The 12,885-nt window shown below is 40.3% G+C and overlaps 1 pseudogene across 1 annotated transcript; it reads right to left on the minus strand.

Moving 5' to 3' along the window:
- Window positions 1-673: 673 nt before the first annotated feature.
- LOC143847431 (ent-kaurene oxidase-like) lies at window positions 674-10,317 on the minus strand (annotated as a pseudogene). Its single transcript, XR_013235046.1, has 8 exons — window positions 10,156-10,317; window positions 4,466-4,625; window positions 2,496-2,657; window positions 2,185-2,325; window positions 1,841-2,095; window positions 1,569-1,730; window positions 1,292-1,486; window positions 674-1,201 (listed from the first exon to the last, which is right to left on the minus strand). The product of XR_013235046.1 is annotated as an ent-kaurene oxidase-like (transcript).
- Between the last annotated feature and the right edge of the window lie 2,568 nt (window positions 10,318-12,885).

The raw sequence follows: 12,885 nt of genomic DNA on the forward strand, positions 1-12,885 counted from the left end.
ACGAGAGTGAGTTCAAAGTTACTATTGGCAAGTCTAAGCTTAGTAGCTTGTTGAAAAGTTTGGTGGCAATGAGCAAAGTATCTAAAGGTGCATGTCAATGTCAAGATCTTAGCCTAGTAGCCTGTTCAACAGCTCATTGATCATGTGCACTAGTGAAGTATCAAGAGATGTTGGACGCGTAGAGCCTTCATAGCCTTGCACGGGTAAAGGCCGGCCTTAGCATATGCGTATGTTGGGACACCGCATGGGTTTGTCCACTGTGAAAACAAAAAGCCCGTGACAGGTAGCATTAGAGCAAAGGTCATCGGTTCAAAACTACTTGGTATTGAAAATCCAAATGTAGTAGCATGTTGAACAGCTCATTGATCATGTGCACAAGTGAAGTATCAAGAGATGTTGGACGTGTAGAGCCTTCATAGCCTTGCACGGGTAAAGGCCAGCCTTAGCATATGCGTATGTTGGGACACCGCACGGGTTTGTCCACTGTGAAAACAAAAAGCCCGTGACAGGTAGCATTAGAGCAAAGGTCATTGGTTCAAAACTACTTGGTATTGAAAATCCAAATGTAATGGCCTACCCAAAAGAGAGGCCACATATGCCACGTGTAGGCCAACCCTAAAAAGAGGGGACACACAATGAGGGGGAGTGTTAAAGTATAAATGATTAAATAACACCATCTCCAACGGCTTCAATTTTTAGAGTAATTGGTAGTTTCACATCATAAATGTTTATTTTCATTATCTACCCGAAATTATTATTGGTTTATGAGTCAAACCATTCACATCTACATAAAATCAGACACATAAAATGGATAGGCAGACAACACGTAGAGGCCGACAGATGCTCGCAATATCAGGAAGATAAAGGATTCAGCCAAAGTGAGTCATGCTCCATCTCTTGGTGTTATGATAGCTTGCATTGGTTGGAGCTTGTGGGTTGTGAGCTGAACAGTGTCTACATCCTCTTCCTCTCCTTCTTTCAGTCTCCACTGAAACTCCTGTACAAATCTACCAATGGCTGTACAAGAATTCAACATTGCCTGCAAAGCTCCAGCGCAGACTCTTCTCCCCCCACCAAAAGCCATTGTCTGGAACAAATCTATTGACCCATTCCCCTTCACCAGAAATCTCTCAGGCTTCCACTCTTCAGGCTCATCCCACGCCTTTTTGTCCATGTTGCATCCATATATGTTGATGGCAATCTGCAAAAAAATTTGACTTTATGCAGTTAGTAATGAAACCTTATAAACAGAACCTTGAAGCCACTAAATGGTTTACAAAAAAATATCAACCTCGCTGCCAGCAGGGATGCGGTACCCTCCTAGTTGTGTATCCTCGTGTGCGTATCTTAGAGGAATGATTGGAACTGGAGAATGCTTCCTAAGAGTTTCATGGAAAACAGCACTCAAGTTTTGTAGGTGAGGCAAATGGCCCTCTGTAATCTTCTCTGACCCACAAATTTCTTGAATTTCCCTGTAAAGGCGATCCTAGAACAACAACAACAACAATCAGAAATATGGAAAACTTTGTAAAGATGGGAATGAGAATTGGTTTAAGTAAGAGACCCACCTGATACTTTGGATTCTTAGCAAGTTCATACATAGCCCATTCGGTCGTGACCAAAGTAGTATCAGAGCTCTCAATTATTGCTTCCCAAACCAACATGGTTATCTGTTCATCTTTCAGTGTTTTTGCTTCAGAGAGCAGGAAGTCTAGATAACAGTCTATTACCTGTTCAAGATCCCAATTATAAAATATAACAAAACTGAGACATTGAATATTATAGTAGTAAGGGAAAGAACTGGATAGAGTGAAATAAAGAAGAATAGAAATTTAGCAACCTCCCCTGAAGCAATTCGTTTTTTCTGATCCTGGATCATGGCTTTTGTCACTGCAAACTTGCGGGTAGCCATTCGCTTGATTCTCATTTCCATACTCTTGTTAGGAACCCAACTCAGATATGGGAAGAAGTCTCTCCAATCGACCTCAATTGCACCCATCATTGGATCAACCACTAAGACATCAAACATTTCTTGTTTCGACAGTTCAGTCCCAAGCTCCTCCACATAAATGGATTCCACATCTTTTCCCAGAGCCTGAAAATTCAATTCATTTTTCGTTGTTTGTATTCAATCTTTAAATTTAAAAGCAAAACAGAGTTGCAAAATCTCAGAAGAAAACTTACTTGTTTCAGAGCTAATCGAAAAAGTTCCTTTTTGAATATCTCTCTAAGGTTTACTGGATGAAGAGGATTTTCCCTGACATTTGTGTGCAAGCATTTTGTGGTATTCTCTATCATGGTGTCTCTGTGACACCGATTTCTCTTCTGATATCGAAGAAAATAGATACTTGAGATATCCATTCAGACACACAAATGAAATCCAATACACAAAATACTTTGATCTTAAAACACACTGAAGTGAGAACAAAGTAGATAATCATGTGAAGTTCCACTGGATATTTGGTTGTAGAGGGGAGAACTTAGTAAAAGCAGACCTGAGCATTTGTTCCCAAAACACTTGCAAGTATATACTGCTTTACCATCTTATGAAACTCGCCATAGTCGCTCATGGCAACCATGGTTTTATCAGCTGTGAGTAATGTCAATGCATTTGTAAGCTTCCTTGTTGAGATAGATGAGAATCTAGTCACCAGAGCCTGCAAAAACATACCGATAGAGGATTATGAGGATTCCATACAGCTGCAGCCCAAATCAGTGTTTCTCAAAACGCAGATGCAGGTCAAAACGGGGCCGATGCAAATCCTAGTTGACTCGACCCAACATGGTTGAGTACTCGGTTGACACGGTCATAACTCGAGAGAGTCAAAGGAGTTTTGATTGGATTTGTAGGGCAAAACGAGGACGAGGACGAGGACAAGAACACGGCTAAGCGAAGAGGGAGTCGACTCGGGGGAGTCCATGATTAAGTGGGGGAGTTTTGAAACTATGGCCCAAATCCACAGTCCATCATCACGTTGAAGTTATAATTTGCCTCCATATTTCAAGCATTAGATCAACAGGAAAAAAAGTACATGTGTCCATTATGTATAATTCTGGAAAACCCAAAGGAAAATAAGACAAAATGAAAAATAAATTTGGGGAACTATTCAATCAACCTTGGCCAAGCTTAAAGTACGGAAGTTGGTTGTTTTGTACATGAGGGTATTCTTGTCATACAAGAACTAGTAAAAAAATTCTCTCTTGGTCCAAGGCCAAGATCATTTTTCTTGTCTATTTTCTGATATTTTTATTTGGTTTCATTATTTTTAAGCCTTGTGGTTGAACCCAAGCTTCTGTAGAGATCAATAAAATAATTCAATGTCTGAGGAATTTGTTTCTTCCTTTGTGAAAAAAAAAATTTTTTTTTTTGAAATGTCGAATAATATTGAAGGGGGGTGGGGGGTGGTGCGAGAAGGGAAAACCCAAGAATACAGAAAGATAAAAAGAAACAGAAAAAAGAGAACAACGCAAAGGACACCTCAAGGAGGAAGATGATCAAACCATCTCAAAAAATCGCTCCCCACCCCTCTCCTAACCAACAAATCCGCCTTCTCATTTGCGGACCTCCAAACATGGTTCAATTCAATATTTGATTCCGCTATTATTTCCTCCATTTCATCAAAAAGAGCTAAGAATCTCCAAGGAGGAACTACCCCACCCTTCAACCATCGGATCACATTTAGAGAATCCCCTTCAACAATTAAGTTCTTCAAACTATCCCTCCTAATCTTTTTTAGTCCTTGAAAAGCTGCTTTGACTTCCGCCTCCGTTGCATCACACTCTCCAATCAGACCGCAAAAGGCCCAAAGCACCTTGCCACTACCATCCCGACATAAGCCTCCCACCCCGGCCAAACCCGGATTCCCAAAATAAGCACCATCAAAGTTCAATTTTAGCACCCCATTAGGAGGTGGTTCCCAGCTATGGACAATGATAGTAGCCCTCTCACTGCTAAAGCACACTCTCGCCGACCTTCCCAGAGATCATAAGCCGATACAAACCGAAACGATGGGTGACATCTCGTCAATGCTATAGCCACCGCAATAATGCGCATAAACAGATAATGAGGAGATTTGGATACCCCCTCAAACACCCTAGCATTTCTCTCCTTCTATACTACGCACCAAGTAGCAAGCAAACAAGCTTCCCATAAGATTTTACCCTTTCTTTTCCAAGGCACAAAGCTCCAAAGATCCAGCAACATCTGAATAGATCTTGGGAATACCCTTCCTTTGTGAAAATTTAAAATATTCATTTTTTACTATTTTTATGCTCAACTATTTTCAATTTTCTTACCAAATAGCCAAAACGCGGGGGGGGGGGGGGGGGGGGGGGGGGGGGGAATTAAAGAAGTGGAATAGCATTTTATATGACTCCAATCACAACAATCCAATTACAGGGAAAAGAAAAAGGAAATAAAGAAAGATAGTAATCAAAGAAAAAGGGGAAAAGATGTGAGCAATACCTCTTTTGCAAGTTCTGCTGAGTTGAGCACCACAACACTAGAAGCTCCAGTTCTAATAGTGTAGATTGGCCCATAAGTCTCAGCCCATTTAGCAAATGTCTGGTGGGGTTTTTAGCCTTCAATTGAAGCAAGTTCCCAATCAATGGTAGGCCAGGAACAGCTACAAAATTCAACAAAATCCCAAATTTAAAAAAAAAAAAAGAACATATGTTGATGTTTCACAAATCACAACTACAAGAAGTCAAAACCCAGTTGGAAAATCTGCTGATTGATTTATAGCTGCAAAGCCCACCAACAGAAACCCATTTTGATAAAAAAATGAATCCGAATTTCTTCTTTGTATCTTATTGATGCCAAAGTCCTAATATATATATATACAAGTAAGTCAAAAGGGAGAAGAATATAAAATTAATTAACATCAACTAGATGGCGAAATGATTGCTCTGCACATGGCGTGATTGAGGGAATAGAATTGCTCTGCACATGCTATGCACGTTAGGAAATCAAAAAGATTTGATTTCTAATACTCCCCCTCAAGGTGGGTATGGATATTGTGAATGCCCAACTTGCGAATGAGATAATAAAATTGAGATGCGCCGAGAGGTTTGGTAAATACATCCGCTGGTTGATGGGCAGTGGAGATGTAAGCTGTGCGGATCAAACCGGATTGGACTTTCTCACGAATAATATGACAATCAATTTCAATGTGTTTCGTCCGTTCATGGAAAACGGGATTGGCGGCTATGTGTAAAGCAGCTTTATTATCACAAAACAGAACAACTGGTTGTGGGTGATGAAGTTGAAGATCTTGCAATAAATGAATTAGCCATGTAATCTCACAACAAGTACTGGCCATGGCTCGATATTCGGCTTCGGCAGATGAGCGGGAAACAGTAGATTGCTTCTTAGATTTCCAGGAAATTGGAGAAGCACCCAACAAAACACAATAGCCTGTAATGGAGCGTCGAGACTCTGTGCAACGACCCCAATCTGAGTCGCAGAAGGCAGTAAGTTGAAGGGAGCTAGAGGATGAGAGTAAGATGCCCTGTCCGGGTGTGTGCTTCAGATAACGGAGAACGCGATGAGCAGCGTCAAGGTGTGGTTGGCGTGGTTTGTCCATGAATTGGCTAAGAATTTGGACAGAATAAACGATATCCGGCCGTGTAATGGTGAGATAAATGAGACGGCCTATGAGACGACGATAGTGAGAGGGGTCAGAAAGTAATGTCCCCTTATCGTTTGTGAGGGTGAGATTCTGCTCCATGGGAAATGTTGCGGGACGTGATCCAAGCAGACCGGCTTCATCCAGGATTTCCAAAGTATATTTCCGCTGTGAGAGACAAATACCTTGGCGAGAGCGAGCAACTTCAATACCTAAGAAGAATTTAAGTCGACCAAGATCCTTGATCTTGAAGCGGGTATGAAGGAAATTTTTGAGAGCTTTAATGGAACTCAAATCATTGCCTGCAAGAATGAGGTCATCGACATATACAAGTACTGCGGTGAAGGAAGTCCCAGCGGATTGAGTGAACAAGGAATAGTCGGCCGTGGACTGTTTGTAACCAGCATCAAGAAGAGCTGCTGAAAACTTTGCAAACCATTGTCGAGAGGCTTGCTTCAACCCATATAAAGATTTGTTAAGACGACAGACCCGAGTCTCCCCCTTTCGGGCAAACCCAGGAGGAATCTCCATGTATACTTCCTCGTCAAGGTCCCCATGCAAAAATGCATTGTTAACGTCTAACTGGTGAAGATGCCAATTATGAATCGCTGCAATAGCTAATAAGCATCGAACGGTGACAAGCTTTGCAACCGGGGCAAATGTTTCATGGTAATCCAATCCTTCCTTTTGATTGTATCCTTTTGCTACCAAGCGAGCCTTGTAGCGTTCAACAGACCCATCGGAATTGTATTTGACCTTGTACACCCATTTGCAGCCAATGGGTTTCTTGTCAGGCGGCAAGGAGGTGAGTGTCCAAGTGTTGTTAGCTTCCAATGCTTGAATTTCAAGAGCCATGGCCTCACACCATTGTGGATCTTGAACAGCTTGCCGAAAAAACTGTGGTTCTACAATGGAAGAGATAGCTACAGAGAAGGTTTGGTGAGATGAGGAGAGTTTATCATAAGAAAGAAAATGAGAGATTGGGTGATTAGTGCTTACTGTAGTTCCGGCCGATGAGGGAAGCGACGGATTAGGAGAGGGATGAACGGCAAGCTCACAGTGATAATCCTGCAAGTAAGTAGGGCGATGGCGATCACGTGTTGGTCGGCCAGGATTATGAGGTGCAGGAGTTGATGCCAAGGGTTCATGAGGCGTAGGAGTCGTCTCTAGTGGACAAGAAGGATAATTGGAAGGATTAACTTGATCTGGTGAAGCGGAATGGTCAACCAGATCTAGTGATGGAAGAGGTAGAACCAGTGATGAGGAATCGGATTTGCGAGACTGATAAGGAAATATGTCTTCATGAAAAATAACATCCCGAGAGGTAAAAAGGGTTTGAGTGTTGAGATCAAAAACTTTATACCCTTTTTGACCATGTGGATATCCAAGAAAAACACATTTTCGTGCGCGAGGATCAAATTTGGAACGATTCGAAGCATAAGAGCTAGCGTAACATAGACAACCAAAAATGCGCAAGTGGGAGTAAGAGGGTTTAACATTAAAGAGAGCCTCGTATGGCGTTCTTCCAGAGAGGATGGGTGTAGGAGTGCGGTTAATGAGGTAAGTGGCTGTGAGAAGACATTCACCCCAAAACTGAAGTGGTAAATGAGCTTGAAACCTTAAGGCTCGAGCAACTTCTAAGAGATGTCTATGTTTTCGTTCAACAACTCCATTTTGTTGTGGAGTGGCAACACAACTTTGTTGATGAACAATTCCCTTTTCTTGATAGAAAGAATGCATGGCAAATTCAGGCCCATTATCACTTCGGATCTGCTTAATTTTGGAGCCAAATTGAGTTTCAACCAAGGCGAAAAAGGATTGAAGTAGTTGACGGGTTTCACTTTTATGTCGCATTAGAAATACCCACGTGCACCTAGTAAAGTCGTCAACAATGGTTAAAAAGTAGTGTGCACCATTAAGGGAAGCCACTCGATAACCACCCCAAATATCACAATGAATCAATTGAAATGGTTCAACAGTAGAAATAGTACTCAAAGGAAAAGTAAGGCGAGTCTGCTTAGCAAGAGGACAAACATCACAATGTGTAGGATGCGAAATAGAAATATCTGAAACATATTTAGCTAAAAAATTCAAGCGATTATTGGAAAGATGTCCCATCCTCTTGTGCCATAAATCAAAGGGAGAAACAAGAGCTGCTGAATGAGATTCTGTCGGCTTTGGGAGGTAGAAATGGTAAAGGCCATTCATCTCCTTACCCGCTCCAATCATCGTCCTCAAGGACTGGTCCTGAATAACACAAGAATCAGAAAAGAAAGTTATGGAACAATTGGAATATTGGGTAAGCTTACTAACAGATATAAGGTTGAAATTAAAAGATGGAACACAAAGCACATCTTTTAATACAAGCGATGGTGACAATAGCACGGTCCCAATATGTGAAACTGATGCAAGATTCCCATTAGGAAGTTTAACAGGGGTGGTTCCGATGGAAGTGATGGAGGACAAAAGTGAAATAGAGCTAACCATATGGTCGGTGGCTCCTGTATCAAGTATCCATGGTGTAGAATTATTAAATGAGGCCAAGCTAAGAGAGGTACCTGAGAGATTTGTTCCTGGTTGTGAAGTACCTGCCAGGTGAGCCATGGGCTGAGGAGCATGAAGCTGACGAGCATGAAGCATATCCAAAAGTTGGCGACATTCTTTAGTAGTGAAAGGAAGCTTATGCGGCTTTTCATTAGACACAATCATCGCTTGATTGGAAGAGGGTGGCTTATTACTTTCCTTGTGAAGTCGATGGCCGGGTGGATACCCGTAAATCTTGTAACATTTTTCAATGGTGTGCCCGACCCAGCCACAATGATCACACTTGGGTCGGTCACCTTTGGATCCTTGAGCTTTCTTCCCTTTATCCCAGTGATCACGATCATCATATCTAATGGCTTTGTTATTAAATTTTCCTTTTACGAGTAAGGCTGCAGCTTCTGTGGATTGGGGAAAGGACCCGATTGATTGAAGGCAAAGGATCCATAAGAAGGATTTGCCCGCGAATAGCAGCATAAGAATCATTAAGCCCCATCAAGAAATGCATTACTTTATCTTCCTGTTGATAATCCATCAATTTCTTCATGGCACCACAAGAACAGGTTGGTGGTGGCCTATGAATGGCGATCTCATCCCAATGTCCTTTTAATTTGGTAAAGTAGCTTGCTACAGAGATTTGTTCTTGTGTAAGGGATGAGATTTCCCGTTGAATTTGATAGATTCTTGGAGCATTGACTTGGGAGAATCGCTCCTTAAGGTCTTGCCATACTTCATGGGCCGAATCAGCATAAATAACACTTGTGGCAATTTCTTTAGATAATGAGTTCAGCAGCCATGATAAGACCATACTATTACACCGATTCCATTGAGCATAATTTGAATCGGTCGTATTAGATGGTTTTGTAATTGAACCGTCAACAAAACTTAATTTGTTTTTGGCTTTTAGAGCCATGATCATGGCTCTATTCCAAGTATTGTAATTCTCGCCCGTTAATGGCTGAGATACAAATACTGTTCCAGGATTATCTGAATGATGTAAATAAAAAGGACCAAGAGAATCATCGGTCTTACCCATTTCAGTTGTAGTGATTTGATTAGTTTCTGGAGCCATCTTCGTTGATTGCCGAAAAGGAAAAACGGAAGTGACTGCCGAAGGTGGGTGATGAAGTGATCACCGAAGGGAACAACGGAATGACCGTCAATAGAATGACTGACACGAAAGGTGTTTCTCTTGGGTTGAAACAGCAGATTGGTGATTGGATCAATAGAAAAGGAATGAAGGAGTGAAGTGTGGATGCACCGAACTGGGTGCAAGACTTCTCCTAACCAAGAAAAAGAAAAAAAAATAGGGATGATTTCAAGAGCCTGGATGCTCTGATACCATGATAAAAAAATGAATCCGAATTTCTTCTTTGTATCTTATTGATGCCAAAGTCCTAATATATATATATACAAGTAAGTCAAAAGGGAGAAGAATATAAAATTAATTAACATCAACTAGATGGCGAAATGATTGCTCTGCACATGGCGTGATTGAGGGAATAGAATTGCTCTGCACATGCTATGCACGTTAGGAAATCAAAAAGATTTGATTTCTAATACATTTAGAAAACCAGCTACAAAAGTAACAAAACCCAACAAAAAGGCCCACTCAAATAAACCTAAAGATGATTTGCAACATAGAAAACCAATAAAACCACTTAGGGAAATAGGTTTATCTATCATATATTCAGATGGAGTGGATTGCCTCATAGATATTGATCCATGCATGCCCGCCCTTCAACGATACCAGTCCCAAGAAAAGGTAAGCCAGGAACCACTAGAAAAGATTAAAAAGAAACCCACTTAGTAAAACAACAATTTGATTACTTAAAGTCCCATTTCTTCATTTCAATTTTTCCTAGAAAAACCCACCTAGTATTCCATCTATTGAACATTTTGTAACATCAAAATCAAACAAAAAACCCCACTTAAAGAGAATCAATGTGGTGGGCTATTTGAGTATACAAAGGGAAATTAACAATACCAGGTGGGCTATTGGAGTTTCTTCTCTGATTCATGAGAAACCTCCAAACAAAAAACATAACCAAGAAACCCAGTACAATGGTGGCAAAAGCCATGCTTGAAAAGAATTGCAGAAAGTATGTTGCCATGTTTGCAGAGAATGAGGATGTGATTAATCAAAGTTCTGCATCTTATATATATTAAGAGATCAGTTTTGTTCGTTTAAAATTCTTATTCTTTAGCTATTTCTTTGCTTCTTTCTATATTTGGCCCCAACACTGGTCCACTTAGAGAGAGTGGTCGATGACGATAATAACGACAAGAGCCAAAAGCATTCGAATTCTGTGTATTTGGAAAGAGATCCATATCCCCTTATGACGTGAATTGTGGGAGACTTTAACACTTTTTGACGTCAAATCACGTTACAAGGGTGCGAATTATCGTAAAGGGGTGCGAATTTATCATCACCCAAATTATATATATAATCTCCATGAATATCACGTCTCAGTCAGGAACCATTGACTTGCTTGTTCTTTACTTTGTCTAAATGAGAACTGAGAAGAACCCAAATGCAAGATGGTCATTTTCAAGCTCGGTTTAGAAAGAAAAAATGGGGAAATCAAAGTAAAAGGACATGGTTTTTGTTGCCATATTAGTGTTTCAGATTCGAAAAAAGGAAAGTCAAGAGATGGGAATCTGTCTTCTTTCCTTTTATTTTTATAAGGAGGGGATATCCCAACCATCCATAAGATTAAGACATGCAAAAATAAAAATGAAGGAATAAGGCATAATGCCTATACGGTGGACGACCGTTCATCCACATGTAGCGGCTAAGAATACAATGGGCCCCTGACATAAGGAAGACCCAGAAAATCTTTTCCATAGGATGATCCTAACCCTCTATCCGTCGAGGTTTCGTCGAGGTTTCTATACTGTGCCGACCTTTTAAACACCTCAAATCGGAGGGTCAGGATGATTCTATGAAGAAGATTTTCTGAGTGCGTGCATCCTATCTACGTCAGGGCCCAACAAATGAATGGTTAAGATCTCCAAAACATTGTGGGCCTCTTTGTTTTTTTACGATGATCCTATTTGTATTTTTAGCCTGCACGGCCATCCACCGTTTAAGTTCTCCTGAATAAGAATGAAAAGCCAGGGTTTATTTTATCTTTGGATAGCTATCCTCCGTTCATGTCCAGAACCATTTCATTTGATAAGAGTATACTATACAAGCAGGGTAGCCAATCCTAAGGGGTTCTTTAGGATAAAATTATCCGAACAAGGTAGCCAATCTCAAAAACAGCTCATTCAAGGATTTTGTATATCCTTGGATAACAGCCTTGATTAAGGTGATCATCGGATCAAATAAACAAGTGAAGCAAGGTTGAGAAACAAAGGCTCAACCATTGAGCTAGTGGCCTAGATATGCTCTTTTAAGTAAACGGGAAATGATATTCACATTCCCGTGTCTATATGTGGGCCAAACAGCAGAGGGATTCTCCATAGGTTGGCCTCATATTATTTTTTCAAAAGCTATAGGAGAGAAGAAAATGTACCAGATATACGGGTAGTTTTTATATAGATTTTTGACTTTGAGTTAGAAGATGCCAATGCAACCTCCAACACTATATTGAGCTCTCTTTTTTCTTTTTCTTTTTTGATAAAATCAAAGATTTCTACTAATATCAGTTAATTTCCATTAACAATAGCATGTGCTTATATAGAGCACTTAGAGAAAGATTTCTACCAACATCAGTTAATTTCCATTAAGATAAACATGAATGGAATCTAGATAATTAAGGAAAGAGATAATAATCTTAATCCAACCTGGTCGCCTAATCTATCTAGGTTACCTCATCTAACCCACTTGCCTAATCTACCACCAAGATGATCAAACTTTGAATCCCAACCCAATACAATACAACTTGGCCATTAACATGGCCCCTCAAACGTATGTGGATTGAAAAATAAACATAAATTTGATTACAATAAAATTCCCCAATTAAAATTCACACTACTAAATATTGATGTCCTGCATTGAGGTTTTAGTTGTCGATAATGCTACTGCTTTTGTTAACTGTCTCAATTTCAAAAAAGGGGCATTGATGTGCGAAAAGGAGAGTTTGAAGCCCATGCGGCAGAAAAGGAAACATGAGATCTCTCCCAAAACCTGAGCTGCCAAAACCCTTAAAACGCATGCAAGATTTCCAATCAGTGATTCTTTTTTCTTTTGGGGCTGTTCTCCATAGGGATAACAAGTCAAGGTGTACTTTATCCTTGGATAGACTTGCTATTCTCTGTTCACGTCAGCCTCTATTTTCGGCTAATGTATTACTAGAATAAAAATGGTGAACAGCAGACAAGAAGTTGGGATGGAACCAAACTTATAGTCTGCTCCAATTCATACATGCAGTGTAAGGGGCTCTCACAAACAAACAGGCTCAACTTAACTAATTATTGTAAAAAAAAAAACACAATCATTTTTCCATGGAACCAGTGAAGTGAGCACCTTTGTGTAAAGAGTATGATGCACTTTCCTCTACAATGATAACAAATGCTGCTAATTAATGACTAATGAGCACCAATCGCCATGGACCTGGACTCCGTGTGAACGTCCACCAGATAAATCGCCCCCAACCCTTACTCTTGAAAAGAAAAAGAAAAATATGATACAAAGAGCTTGAAACTCAGCTTCCTTTGATTTCTTGATACCTAATGGACCAAAAAATAACTTCACACAATCTCATCTTTG

Source organism: Tasmannia lanceolata, unplaced genomic scaffold, assembly GCF_043159265.1.
Source record: "Tasmannia lanceolata isolate RefF3 unplaced genomic scaffold, GAP_Taslan_0.1 ptg000003l, whole genome shotgun sequence".
In the NCBI taxonomy this organism is placed as follows: Eukaryota; Viridiplantae; Streptophyta; class Magnoliopsida; order Canellales; family Winteraceae; genus Tasmannia; species Tasmannia lanceolata.